This window comes from Rattus norvegicus, chromosome 4, assembly GCF_036323735.1.
Source record: "Rattus norvegicus strain BN/NHsdMcwi chromosome 4, GRCr8, whole genome shotgun sequence".
Taxonomy (NCBI): Eukaryota; Metazoa; Chordata; class Mammalia; order Rodentia; family Muridae; genus Rattus; species Rattus norvegicus.
The window spans coordinates 120,789,192-120,802,207 of NC_086022.1; the positions used below are offsets into that span (position 1 = coordinate 120,789,192).

Sequence of the window (13,016 nt, forward strand, 5' to 3'; positions counted from 1 at the left end):
GGATAACACACATCGGGAGAGCTTGCCCTTGGAAACTCTGCACCTCAAAGAAACACTTGGAACACTGGGTCAGGATTTGACAGAGCTCACTCCCATTCCACCGGCTGTCTTATGTCGTCCGTTTACTCATGGCAGCCCTTACTGAGCCCTCCAGTGCCGGATACTAAGACACTGAACTGAATCAGCCTTCGGAGCAGGCTGGTTGCTCTCCTTGGAGGGGATGAGTTTTAAAATCAGTTGACTGCTAGGTGGGCACAGAGGTCAGTGTTCTGAAGATGGCAGAGTGGAGAAGCTGAGCCAAGGATGTATCATCCTTGGATGTATGTTTAATCGTGTGCACGTATATCACGGATGTGTGTTTTAGGAGGACGAGGGAGAGGAAGGTAGGAGCTGATCCCTGCTAAGTGTAAGTAGCTGCCATTTGTCCCAGGGCAGTGGGGTATCTGCAGGAAATTTTGGGGTAGGTTGAGGGCGACAGTGACAAACCAAACAGCTTTCTAATCACTGTCACATTGACCCAGCTTAGGAAAGGGCTGGGGTGGCTTGGATGAGAGGTACTAAGGGCTGAGTGAGGATGTAGCAGAGAGAGTAGTTTTGAGAAATAGTAGAGAGCCAGACCAGACGGAAGTCTATCCTAGTTTGGTAGAAAGGGTAAAAGAATCAGGCATGGCACGTGTTTTTTTGCCTGGACATCCGACTGTGGCTCTCACCCATGCATCCTTAGATACACTGAGTTCCAGGTGACATGAGGGTACTTGACTAGACATCCTGTATGCAGAGCTGAGAAGACTGGAGCTGAGGCTCAGTGCTGGATTAATTTCTCAGCACATTAAGACGTCCTGGTCCAACCTCCAGCACCATAAAAAATTAACAAAATCGCAAAACCTTCAGTAAATGCAGGTGATCAACTTAAATGCTAACTCTGAAAAAGACATTCAAATAGCCAAGCATACTTGGAGGGAAGGCTTATGAGCATCACCAGCCATCAGATTACATCAAAACCACAGAGATGTCACCTAACCCCAGAACAGGTTGCTACTATCCAAATGACTAAGGGCAGTCAGTGCAAGCAACATGTGGCAACAGGATCCCTGGACGGTGTTGGTTGGGGATGCAAACCACTATGGAAAACAGTGTGAAAGTTCCTCAGGGAATTCAAAACAGAACTCTGTCTGACCCTCCATACCCACTCCAGGGTCTAACTCAGAGGAAGTGAAATCAGTGTGTGAAAGAGACACCTACTCTCCCAGGTTCACTGCAGCTCTCTTCACACTGTGGAGAAGTGGAAACAACTCAAGCACGAATCAACTGATGGATGGACAGAAAAAAAAAAAAAAAACCAACACACACACACACAAACACACACACACACACACACACAGAGTGTGTACCATGAGTCACAAAGAGAATGAAAACCTTGTCACTCACAGCTACTTGGATGGAAATGGAGCCACTGAACACACACAGCCATAGAAAGACAAGCACCGCGCTACCTCACTCGTGGGGAATATAAAATTTACAGAAATGGAGAGCAGAATTGGGGTTAGTGTTGGCAAAGGAAAGGAGGGAGTGGAGAGGGATGGATCAGTAGAACTGGTTATAGTTACACAGAATGAGAAGTTCTGGTGTGGATGGTATAACAGGGTGACCACAGATGTTAATAATACATGGTACGTTTCCAAAAGCTAGAAGAAGGTTGGTGTGCAGCTCAGTTGGTAGAATGCTCGCCTGGCATGCACAAGGCCCTGCGTCCAACGCCCACCACTGCTTGCCAATAAAACCAGATGTGGTAGCACATGGCTGTAACCCTACACCAGGGAAGTAAGCACAGGAAGGTCAGCAGTCAAGGTCATCCTTGGCTATACAGTTTAGGGGCAACCTGGGCTACAGGAGACCCTGTCTCAAAAGAAAAAAATCCAAGTCTGAGTGGAAGTCACTGAAAAAAATAAAAAAAATCTTCAAATAGATACACTAAAATTTCCTCTTGGCCCAGGAGATGGCAGCTTAGTGAACGGCAAGTTCCAAGCAGCCTCTATGTTACCGGACACAGCGAACTAGGCACTTGTAGGGATTTATTTATGTTAAGTAATCTAATATCTACTTGTGTCAACACACATCTATAGGCCTTAGAACAACACAACATTCTGAAAGAAGACTGGAAGGAGACTTCCAGTGGTGAGATTAGCAACAAATCCTTTGAGGCCAACAGTTCCTGCTTGGATTTCCTGTTCTCCACATGGCCAGAATTGATTTTCTGTAGTCATCTTTTGCTTCTGGTTTTGTTTTGTTTTTTGTTTTTTAAATCCTCTTGAGTTAGCCAAGAAATAGATACTTTAGTTTTTAAAACCCATGTAATCCCAAAGGGCTTACCGAATTGTATTCTTTCCTCTAGTTTGGTGCCAACTAACCTTTTGGTTTTTTTTTTCACAGATAGGAAGTTTTCCAGGCATGGTGATATATACTTTTAACCCCACCACTCACTCTGTCCTTTACAGCCAGCCACACAAGTAAGCAGCTCTGGTTTTCTGCTCCTAAAGCAAGCCTGAATTGTTCGCACACAGCTCTACACACACTACACACTACATACACATACACACACACACACACACACACACACACACACACACACACACACACACAGAGCAAATCTAAGAAAAACTCCTAGAATTAAAATTGCTAGAATGCCTTCTAATAAAAATCTGACAAATGCTACCAATTTTCTGAGTAACCCTTCATGTGGCCCTCAGCGCTCTCCAGACACCCTTGCCTGGGATCCAGAGGGTGTTTGGAAACCTCTTGAAACTGTAGAGAATGTTGAGTATGTGTTCACTTTCTCAAGAAAGAACCAGTTTCTTGGGTCACATTCTGGGTGGTGGTGGTGGCGGTGGTGGTGTGGCAGGTATGAAGAATGAGAACCACAGATTTGGCCCTGAATCAAGGCCAGCAGTTTGCTGAAGCTGTTGGTTTCAAGCAGGTTCCTAAATAAATGTCTTTCTATAGTCTGTTGGCCATTTCAGAAATTTAAAAATGCAATGGTCAATTCATTAGTAAGAAACATCTGGCTGGATATGGTACCCAGCTCTGTGATTATAGCACTTGGGAGGGTAAGGCAAGAGAATTGGAAATTTGGGGGTTGGGGATTTAGCTCAGTGGTAGAGAGCTTGCCTAGCCAGCGAGTGAGCTCAAGGCCCTGGGTCGGTCCCCAGCTCCAGAAAAAAAAGAAAAGAAAAAAATAAAAAGAGAATTGGGAATTTGAAACCTGCCTGGGCCTCAGCAGAATCCTGTCTAGGGCAGGTGAAGTGGGGGCAGGGAGCCAAAGAAACAGTCACGTTGTTTGTGACAGCTGTGTAGTGGGGTTCCATAGTTTCTGTATGATACTAATGCTTTACTGATTTAGCTTTGTTCATTAAGTTATATGTTAAATCTGTCACCAAGAAAAAAGGATTACTGTGGGTTCTCTGCCCAGAACATGGAAAAAAAAAGAGAGAGAGAGAGAACCACAGAATCAGTTTTACTTGGGGGAAGAATGTAGTTGATGCCACATTCCTCTAAGAAGAAAGACAACTATTGAATTGATAAGTCCTCACAAGCATCAGAAAGGAGCCCCTGCAGACAGCAACACTAAAACCCTGAAAACAAGTTTGCTCCTCTTCTCCCTGAGAGGAGAGGTAGATGTTGGGCCCTAATATCTGTAAAGGCTGCTCCCTTCTCTATGGGAGGGAGCTCAGGCACAAGTGAACCAGGAGAATGAAGCCCAGCTTAGCCTCTGACAATAATGCCACCTGGTCCCTCTCCAGGGTCCCCTCACACAGAGGAACACATCCTGTGGGCCAGAAAGTGTCTGCTCCCTGGAATCTCATTGTTCAGCTCTGTGTGGCATCTAGGCCTGAGGGTTAGGTGAAGGGTGGGGAGAAACTCAAGGATTTCTACACAGTAACCTGCATTCTGGCCTTTAGTCACCATTATGCCTGTGCTTATGGCGGTGGTAGCATTCACAGATGTTTTATGACAAGCCCAGGAGGTGGTATGACAAATTACTGACCTCAAGCAAGGAAACCTTTCAGTTTAGAAAATGCTCTTCAGAAATGGAGTTTCGGGATCCCACAGCAAAATCACAGCGCAGTTCAAACACAATCAGACACCAGGGAATTCTATACCCCACCAGCCCACAGTGGGCCTCGGAGGCCCTCGGCTTCCAAGGCAGTGAACGGAGTGCATTAGTGCACGGCAGCTTCAATCATGTTAAACAACCACAGAATGCCTTGAGCTGAAGCTCAGCCTGGAAGCGCTGAGCCCTGTAGGCTGCTGAGAGACTAGGGTGACCGTGTAGCTCATATAGAGGTGTCTTGCAAGCATGAGGACTCTCTGGTCCCCAGAAACTGAGTTTTAAAACAGTGAGGTGTGGTAGGTGTGTTTCTGATCTCGCTTCTGAGGAGACAGAGGCAGATCCCTGAGGCTCGCTGGCCGGTCAGCCTGACTTCTGTGGTGGCTCTAGGTCAGAACATCACCTGAGGAACAGTAGCTGAAGTCCCCTGGCTTTCATAGCATGTGTGTGCACATGTGTGCACAGAAAGAGAAAGAGAAAGAGAGAGAAAGACAGACAGAGAGAGAGAGAGAGAGAGACCGAGACAGAGACAGAGAGAAATGATTTGGAGGAAGAATGTCTGTTATTAATCTGATCACAGAGCAGATATTATAACATGTCAAGGGAAGATCAAGTTTTCACATGCCATTCCGCTTAGCAAATGTTTGTTCGTGAGTTTATAAGGTCTGTTTTCTCACAGTGAGGTCTTGGTGACATCTTCAAGTATGCAGGTCCTGGGATACCAGTCCACCACACTGGATCAGAATCTGGGACAGTGACCCTGCAGAGTGTGAAGGTGCACAAGTAAAAGCAGGACACAGAAGGCTGAGACAGAAGGCTGTCAAACTCCAGGTTAACCTGGGTTACACAGTAAGAACAGCTCAGAATTTTTTTTTTTTTTTAAGAATGGGACAAGAGCCAAGCGGCACACACCTTGAATCCCAGCACTAGGAGGTAGGGGCCTACAGATCTCTGTGAGTTCTAGGTCAATCTGGTTTAGAGAGTGAGTTCCAGGAGAGCCAAGGCTGTTGCATAGTGAGAGACACTGTCTCAGAAACAAACAAGAATGGGGCAAGAACCTAGATAGTATTTAGACCTCCCAGGGGAGCTTGATGAACTCTGAGGTTTGAGGAAGCATTAGGAATCTTGTGTAGCCTTATCAGTACGATTCTGTGGAGCCTTTGCCCAGGCCTTCTCTGCAGTGAGAACTCTCAGCAGCTCCAACCCCTCTCTACGGGTCCCAAAAGCCACTTTTTCAAGTTCAACGAGAAAATATTCAATATCATAAGGAATTAATCATTCCCAAGCCCACATGCCAAGCTCTTTGAGAATTTAAGAGCCACTGATTCACCCCACCACCACCACCACCCCCTCACACTGCAGCTTCCCTTTTCTGGTCAAAAAGCTTCGGGTTTCTGTTGAGATAGGGGACTGCAGTGCAGGGGATTGAACCATTGGCCTTGTGATCTTAGGCAAACAATCTACCAACATTCCCACCCAGGCTCTAGTTGGGGCAACTATATTTCACTTGGCACCTAGCCAAGGAGAGCATTGATGCAGAAAAGGAAAAAACAGATAAGACTCAGTTAAGAAGCCAGGAATCCACTGCTCACTGTGAACCGAGGCCAGAGTCTCAGCTGAACTTGAGCCTCGCCTTACAAGCCCCAACCCACTGGAGGGCCAGCACTTGAAGCCTTGTTTCTTCACCTGTTCCAGGTCACAAGCCCATCTCAGGCTGAGGGGAATTAGAACAATGAGCCTAGGCTGACCACTACTCAAAGACACTATACGGAGTCCATTGAGGTGCCTGTTAAACTTCCTCCATGCTCTAACTGCAAGAGAGCAGTGGGGGCTGGAGAGATGGCTCAGTGGTTAAGAGAACTGACCGCCCTTCCAGAGGTCCTGAGTTCAAATCCCAGCAACCACATGGTGACACCATCTGTATTGGGATCTGATGCCCTCTTCTGGGTTGACCGAAGATAGCTATAGTGTATTCATATAAATAAAGTAAATAAATCTCTGAGAGAGAGAGAGAGAGAGAGAGAGAGAGAGAGAGAGAGAGAGAGAGAACAAACCACTAAGGGCTTGGTTTGGGGAAAATGGCAGCCCCAAACCCAAGCAACACTTTTTGAAAGCTTCCTACTTTAGATTTGAGAGGTTCATCATTTTGGTGACTGGAGATGTATCTCAGGTGGTAGAGTGCTTGCCTCGCCTGCACAAGGCCTCAGGTTGGATCCTCAGCCCTCCGTAAGCTTAGGTATGGTTGTGTATATCTATAATCCCAGCATTCAGGAGCAGAGACAATAGGGTCAGGAGTTCAAGTACAGCCTTGGCTACACTGAAAGTTTGAGGCCAGCCTGGGCTACATGTTAGACCCTATTTCAAAAATCAAAGATAAACTAAAGAATATAATTTGAGGGCTCACCCCCAAATTCTCTGACTGTTTAAATGTGAAACATGGTTTTAATCAAACAATTGGATGAGATTGGCACTTAAGGGAAATCTGCTTATTCACGCTGTAGCTTCCCTCACTCCTTGACATGTGACCCATCTCCAGTGCGCAGATCCTTACCTTGATCTCCCTTGGAGAGGAGCCTGTAACCATGCACGCAAGATCAGGAAAAGAAAGGAATGGCTAGTCACAAACAAAGCAATGTGTCCTGGGATGCAGGGATAGAGGACCAAAAAAGAGGCTCACCCTGTGGGTGCTGTTGGCTGGAGGGAGGACCAAGAGGCTTACCCTGTGAATACTGATGGGTGTCAGGCACAGACTGACCCTGAATGGTACTCTCCAGACTACTTTCACAGAAAAAGAAAATGGTCCCTGACCAAAGCAAAGACTCCAGTAGGAGGAAATCATTGCCTTTGCTGTAATAGCTGTGCGTCTCTAGTACCACTGGGTACTAGAGAAAATCAACAGAAACCTGATCTGACTGGCTTTGGCAAGATAGCCATCACTGAAGTCAGTGGCTCTCAGGTGGCCGTGGTTATCGCTTCCCAATCTAGCTCCCCAAGCTCTCTTGGTTGCTCTTTACAAAAGCATTTAGTTAATGACTTGTGTGTGTATGTGCGTGTGTGTGTGGGTCTGTGAGTGTGTGTGTGTGTGAGTGTGTGGGTCTGTGTGGGTCTGTGTGTGTGTGTGTCTGTGAGTGTGTGTGTGTGAGTGTGTGGGTAGGTGGGTGTGTTGTGGGTCTGTGAGTGTGTGTGTATGTGGGTCTGTGAGGGTGTATGTCTGTGTGTGTGTATGTGTGTGGGTCTGTGTGTGTGTGTGTGTGGGTCTGTGAGTGTGTGTGTGTGGGTCTGTGAGGGTGTGTGTGTGTATGTGTGTGGGTTTGTGGGTGTGTGTGTGTCTGTGTGTGTGGGGGGTCTGTGAGGGTGTGTGTCTGTGTGTGTGTATGTGTGTGGGTCTGTGGGTCTGTGTGTGGGTCTGTGAGGGTGTGTGTCTGTGTGTGTGTATGTGTGTGGGTCTGTGGGTCTGTGTGTGTGTGTGTCTGTGTGTGTGTATGTGTGTGTGTCTGTGTGTGGGTCTGTGAGGGTGTGTGTCTGTGTGTGTGGGGGGTCTCTGTGTGTGTGTGTGTGTCTGTGTGTCTGTGTGTCTGTGTGTGTGTGTTTGTGTGTGTGTTTTCTCCAAGTCCATAGTAGGTATCAGACACATGGGATCTGGAGCTTCAGGCAGTTGTGAGCCATCTGAAGTGGGTGCTAGGAATTCAAATGCAGTCCTCTGGGAGAGCAGCAAGAGCTCTTAACCACCCAGCCCTCCGGCCCCTACCTACCCTTATGTTGGTTTTGGGTTTTGTTGGTTCGTTCTTTCTTTTTTTGAAGGCCGGATTTCATGCAGTCCAGACTAGCCTCCAATATTACCCTGAACTACCAATTGCCCTGAAGAACTGGGATCCTATTCCTTTTAAATCTAAACAGGAAGCTTTCAGAAGGGTGTTGCTTGGGTTTGGTTGTCATTTTCCTCAAACTTTCCTCAAAAGCAAAGGTACACCTGGTTTATTTGGAGCCAAGGATAAAATGCAAGGCTTCTGGTATGCTAGGGGCACGCTGTCCAACTGAAGTATATGCCTGGTCCTCCTCATTCTTCTTTCCTCTGTTCCCTAGGGATTCACAGCCATTTGTAGAGTTACTTCCTGCCTAAGAAAGCAGGGTGTCTGGGAATGATGGGCAGCGGGATAGATAACAACCAGCCATCCTATCTACCCTTCCACCATCAGCTAAAGTGCCCAGTCTTTTTTTTTTTTTTTTTTTTTTTTTTTTGGTTCTTTTTTTTCGGAGCTGGGGACCGAACCCAGGGCCTTGCGCTTCCTAGGTAAGCGCTCTACCACTGAGCTAAATCCCCAGCCCCAAGTGCCCAGTCTTAACGAAAGGCGCAGTTGCTCAGGGCCCAGAGTGCTCCTCCATTCATACACTTGGGGTGCACACTGAGCCAGGAGAGTGTTAAGCTGCCAATTGTTTTAGGCACCGAAGTCCCCGAAGTCCCCGACTGGTCAAGGCACTGAGGACTGAGTTAGAAATTAGACACAGGCAGACACAGAATGAAAAACTTAAGAATAAGATGATTCCTGGGTGCCAGGCACTGCGCCAAGACCATTTGCTACAACCGTTTGCTACAAGAGGGGCGAGGAAGGACCTAAGAATAAGAGAAAGCAAACTTACTTGCAAAAAGAAAAGATAGCACAAGTCGTGCTGGAGTGAGCTTCAGAGAATGTTAACTCAGTGGCTTATCCTCAGTGTGGAGTCCCGGGGGCTTTGACTCAGCAAAGGACTGCAGGAGTGCTGTGCACGGTGCGGTGCGGCACTGCCTGTTCCTTCCCACATTTCCCAGGTGGCTGCTTCGGCCCGGACCTCACGTTTCCAGGGCGCGGCGCCAAGTGGCCCACAGAACCGCCTCTGGTCGCGGCACCTGGTCCCTGAGTCCAAGATCCCTAGCCACAGCTTAGGACACCCGGCGGGAGCCCAAGATTTCCAAGCCTGAGCCCAGGACCGGCAGCCCAGCCCAACATCCACGGGTTAAGTTCAGGTTTCCAGGCCCCAGCCTAGGAGCTGTAGCCGAGCCCAGGATTCCCCAAATAAAGTCTAGATCTCTAGGTCGGAGCCTAGGACACCCGCCTGGAATCTAAGACCCACACCCAGAGCCCAGAGCCCAGAGCTCGCAGCGGAGGTTTGGACCACTGCCTAAGCCCCTTACCTCTCCTGCGGAGACAGGCTGAGTCTACGACTGCGACCACACCCTCGTCCCGGCCAATAGGACCCGCCCCGTCTCGGGGTGGAGACTGAGCCCAAGTTCCTGGTTGTCCCTTTGCCCACGGGAAAGTCCCTCCCAAGCGAAGCGCAGCTGGAGGGGCAGGGGAATCGCCTCTCCGGCACCAGGAGACGCCTGAGGCAGATCACGCATTCGGCCTTCCACCCCACTAAGGACAGCGACCCCACAAAGGACCCTGAGACTGCACCGCCAAACCCCACTCAAGATTGACCCTTTTACAACCAAACTCCACTGTGGTTCTCGATCCCAAGGTCACGGGCTCAGGTCCTGCAGGGATCGCACATCGCACTCGGGGGCTCCAGCCAGGCGCCCAGGCCAGTCTAGAGTGTACTGGAAAAGCAGAACATGACATCCGAGGGTACATTTCATGTCCTTTTTTCACATTACCACATACGTTCCAGAAAATTCTTGGTAGTTCCATGCCTCCCTTAGAGAAGACAGATGCAATACAGGTCACCTTTGGGAAATGGGGTTAGGAACAACTCCCAGTTTCCCATTGAACTTCCCATTGAAGCATTGCTTGGTTGCTCGCCAGCCTGGTTCTGGCTGCTTGCTGGACACATGCGTCTCGCGGCAAGTACAATGACCGCTTGATGAGCAGAGGCAGGTGCAGGCAACAGAGGCTCTACAGGCAACCTCCAATTTCACTTAACAAAGAATGGGTCGCTGTGGGCAATGTTGGCTCTCCAGCCAACCAAAACCTATGTGGTCATTATTTTAAATTATATCAGTAACTGTAGCTAGAGGAGGTGGGTTACTGTGTGGTTAATAGCTGGAGGATCAGGAGGAGGAAGGCTGATCTAGACTTGTACCTATCCTTTCATGGTTGGAAGCCTAAATGTTTCTAAGCTACCACAAGGGGAGGAGACAAAATTAATCAAGGTAAAAGAAAGGACAAAATAACGACACTTTATTTCTGAAGATTGGAGACTGTTGCCTCCTTTTAAAAATAATTGGGTGCAGGAGAGGCAGAGTGGATAAGGGTTAGTGTCTAGCAATTGCAGTTAGCCTACAGCTAAGCTGATTTACATAGCAAGTGCAACCAGGCCACAGGCAACATATATGTATATATACTGTATATGTATGCAATTTATTTATTTCATGTGTATGGATTTGTCTTCATGTATGTCTGCATGCCAGCATAGGATCCCTTGACTGCTAAGAATTGAAGGCCCATCTTTTGGGAGAAGTCAGTGCCCAACCATCTCTCTAGTCCCCAACTGAGTCCTTTATGGGACACAAGAGGCCAGGACTCCATCTGGCCCAGGCTCATACGGGGTTTGGGATCTGGGATCAGGGGAGGGAGGAGCCTTGCCTCCTTCTGAGCTCCGACAGGTGACAGGTGACAGGTGACAGGTGACAGGTGACAGGCGACAGGCAACATATGACTTCTTCCAACACCCTGCAGGCTCTCCTAAGAATGCCCAGGAGAGCACTAACTACATCCTGTTTTACTTCTGGGGAACCTAATTTAACCCTGAGCATTAAAACAATTAATAGAGTTGTTCAACTTAAGGACTCAGAGAGGACTTCATACTAAAGAGATCAAAACGAGGCACCACCAGGCACACATGATGTACCCAAATATTTGCAGACAAAACACTCGGATACATAAAATAAAACAATATATATATTTTTTTATAAATAAGAAAAGAGTAGAGAGTGCTCTTCCAGAGGAGCGAGGTTCAATTCCCAGCACCAGTATGGTAGTTCCCAACCATCTTTAACTCCAGTTCCAAATGATCCAACAATCTCCTCTGGCCTCTGGGCATCAGGCATGCAAGTGGTGCACAGACATGCGAACATAAAGATAAAACACCCAAACACATTCTTGTAAAATACCCAAATAAATACATATATTTGTTAGATTTCAAACCCAGAACAAATGGCTGAGTTACTTAACATATCAATGCAGGTGCTGGCTGCCAGGCTCTCCTTGCATCACCCCCCCCCCCAGTCCCTACCTGTGTCAGGGCCCTCCTGGATGGCATACCTTAGGAGAGTCAGATCAGCAGCTTGGTTGGGAGAAGTTCCTTAGGGGGGGGTGCTGGGGGGGGGGAAGTGGATGACTCATTTATGCCACTCCCAGGTTTCAGTACCAGATGAATGAAAAAGAGAAAAGGGGAAAGGAAAGGAAATAAGGAAAGAGCATGACTGCTCCTAGGTATGGTGGAGGGGAAAGTTTATTATAGGTATGGTACATGAGAGAGCACAGCCAGTGTCAGGGGCATCTGGGAGAGTCTAGGGTGGACAGACATGACCCTGAGCCATTCGAGGAGAGGGGGAGAGATAAGAGAGTAGAACCAGGTGCAGCATCCAGGATGCCCAAGATGGCAGGTAACCAAAATGGCTGGATTATATAGGAAAAAGCAGCCCAAGCCCTGGGCTGGAGAGTTCAGGGTAAGGGGTGGGTGTGCCTGCCAGGAAGACCTCTAACAGGTAGGGCCTAAGGATGCAGGGAGAACCTGGCCCCAGGTTTACTTTGATATGTTAAGTAGGCACCTCAGCTGTTTGTCCCAGGTTTGAGACTACCAATATCTAATTCAGATTTCTTCTGAGGTAGAATGAAAGCAAGAGTAGACTTTTTTTTCCTCTCACAACAAAGCAGGTCTTGGTGGTTACACACCTGTAAATCCAGCACTTGGGAGGTAGAAGAGAAGGACCAGGAATTCAGGGTCATCCTCAGGTACACTGCAAATTTAAGGCCAGCCTGGGATACACGAGCCCCTGTCTCAAAGAAAAAAAAATTAAAATATCGAAAAAACAAAAACCTTTCAATCATTCCAGGGATGTAGCTTGGTGATAAACTATATCCAAGTATACACAAGGCCCTGGATCCACCACCACCCCCAGGCTACATAAACATACATGTCTCTCAGACGAACTCCCCTCTGGCAACTGGGAAGCAGAAAGCCAGGTGACAACTGTCTTAGCCTGAGAAAGCAGAGCCCAGGAGAAAGCCAAGAAGCAGCATGAAATATAACCCCATTTCCCAGGCTCTGAAGGACTCGGCCGGCCGCTGCACCAGGTGCTTCTGAAAGTGGATAGTCAGGTCAGACTGAAGGAAATCTGTTCAGGTAGCAGATGGTGCTCTGTCCCCTCTGCTCAGCTGTCACCTCTCCTCTTACACCCAGGCCAAAGGCTGGAAGATTGGAAGGACTTCTCCAGAAGTGTAGAGAAGGGTATTTTGGGGGTAGGGGTGCCTGATTCAGTTAAGGTACTCTGGTCGTTAAAGGCAACCTGACACTTGGTGACTTAGAACAGCGACCACTTTATTTCTGTCTTGTTAAAATTCATATTGTTGTGAGTCTAAATTTGGATAGTGCTGGGCCAGGCATGCCCAGTACTTGCCACTGAGGCATCAATGGAGCCTGACTGCAATAGTAGGCTAGCTGTAGTCACCAACCTGGAGGATTCCCTCCTGTGTTGAGCAGTGGCAGGCACTATGACAACTGTATAGAAGACCTCCCTCCAGTGGTACCATCCACCTGCATATTCTCTCTGAAATCAGATTTTCTGGATGGAAGTTCAGGGTTACCAGAGAGAATGCTATAGGAGACCCAGTGACTTGCCGTCTAGGCTTCAAGAAGGTCAAGCATGTCTGTTACACTCTATACATCTGTAGTCATTAAGACCCGGCAGGCTCCAGGGCTCCACTTTAGGCTC

The 13,016-nt window shown here is 47.9% G+C and overlaps 1 protein-coding gene and 1 non-coding gene across 6 annotated transcripts in view; one reads left to right on the forward strand and one right to left on the reverse strand.

The window, feature by feature from the left end:
* Nucleotides 1-9,343, reverse strand: part of Anxa4 (annexin A4) — a 56,785-nt gene extending 47,442 nt beyond the window's left edge. Inside the window, exon 1 of one of the 5 annotated variants that reach the window (XM_006236841.5) lies at nt 9,276-9,343. The gene's annotated coding sequence lies outside the window, so the exon portion shown is untranslated. Of the gene's footprint in view, nt 1-4,782; nt 4,861-8,743 lie in introns of those variants that run through there. The other 4 variants (XM_063286727.1, XM_039108397.2, XM_039108398.2 and 1 more) reach the window with 4 other exon arrangements.
* LOC120102638 (small nucleolar RNA SNORA2/SNORA34 family) lies at nt 2,924-3,060 on the forward strand. The gene has a single exon (XR_005504263.1). It is a non-coding gene; the product is annotated as a small nucleolar RNA SNORA2/SNORA34 family (small nucleolar RNA).
* Nucleotides 9,344-13,016: the final 3,673 nt, after the last annotated feature.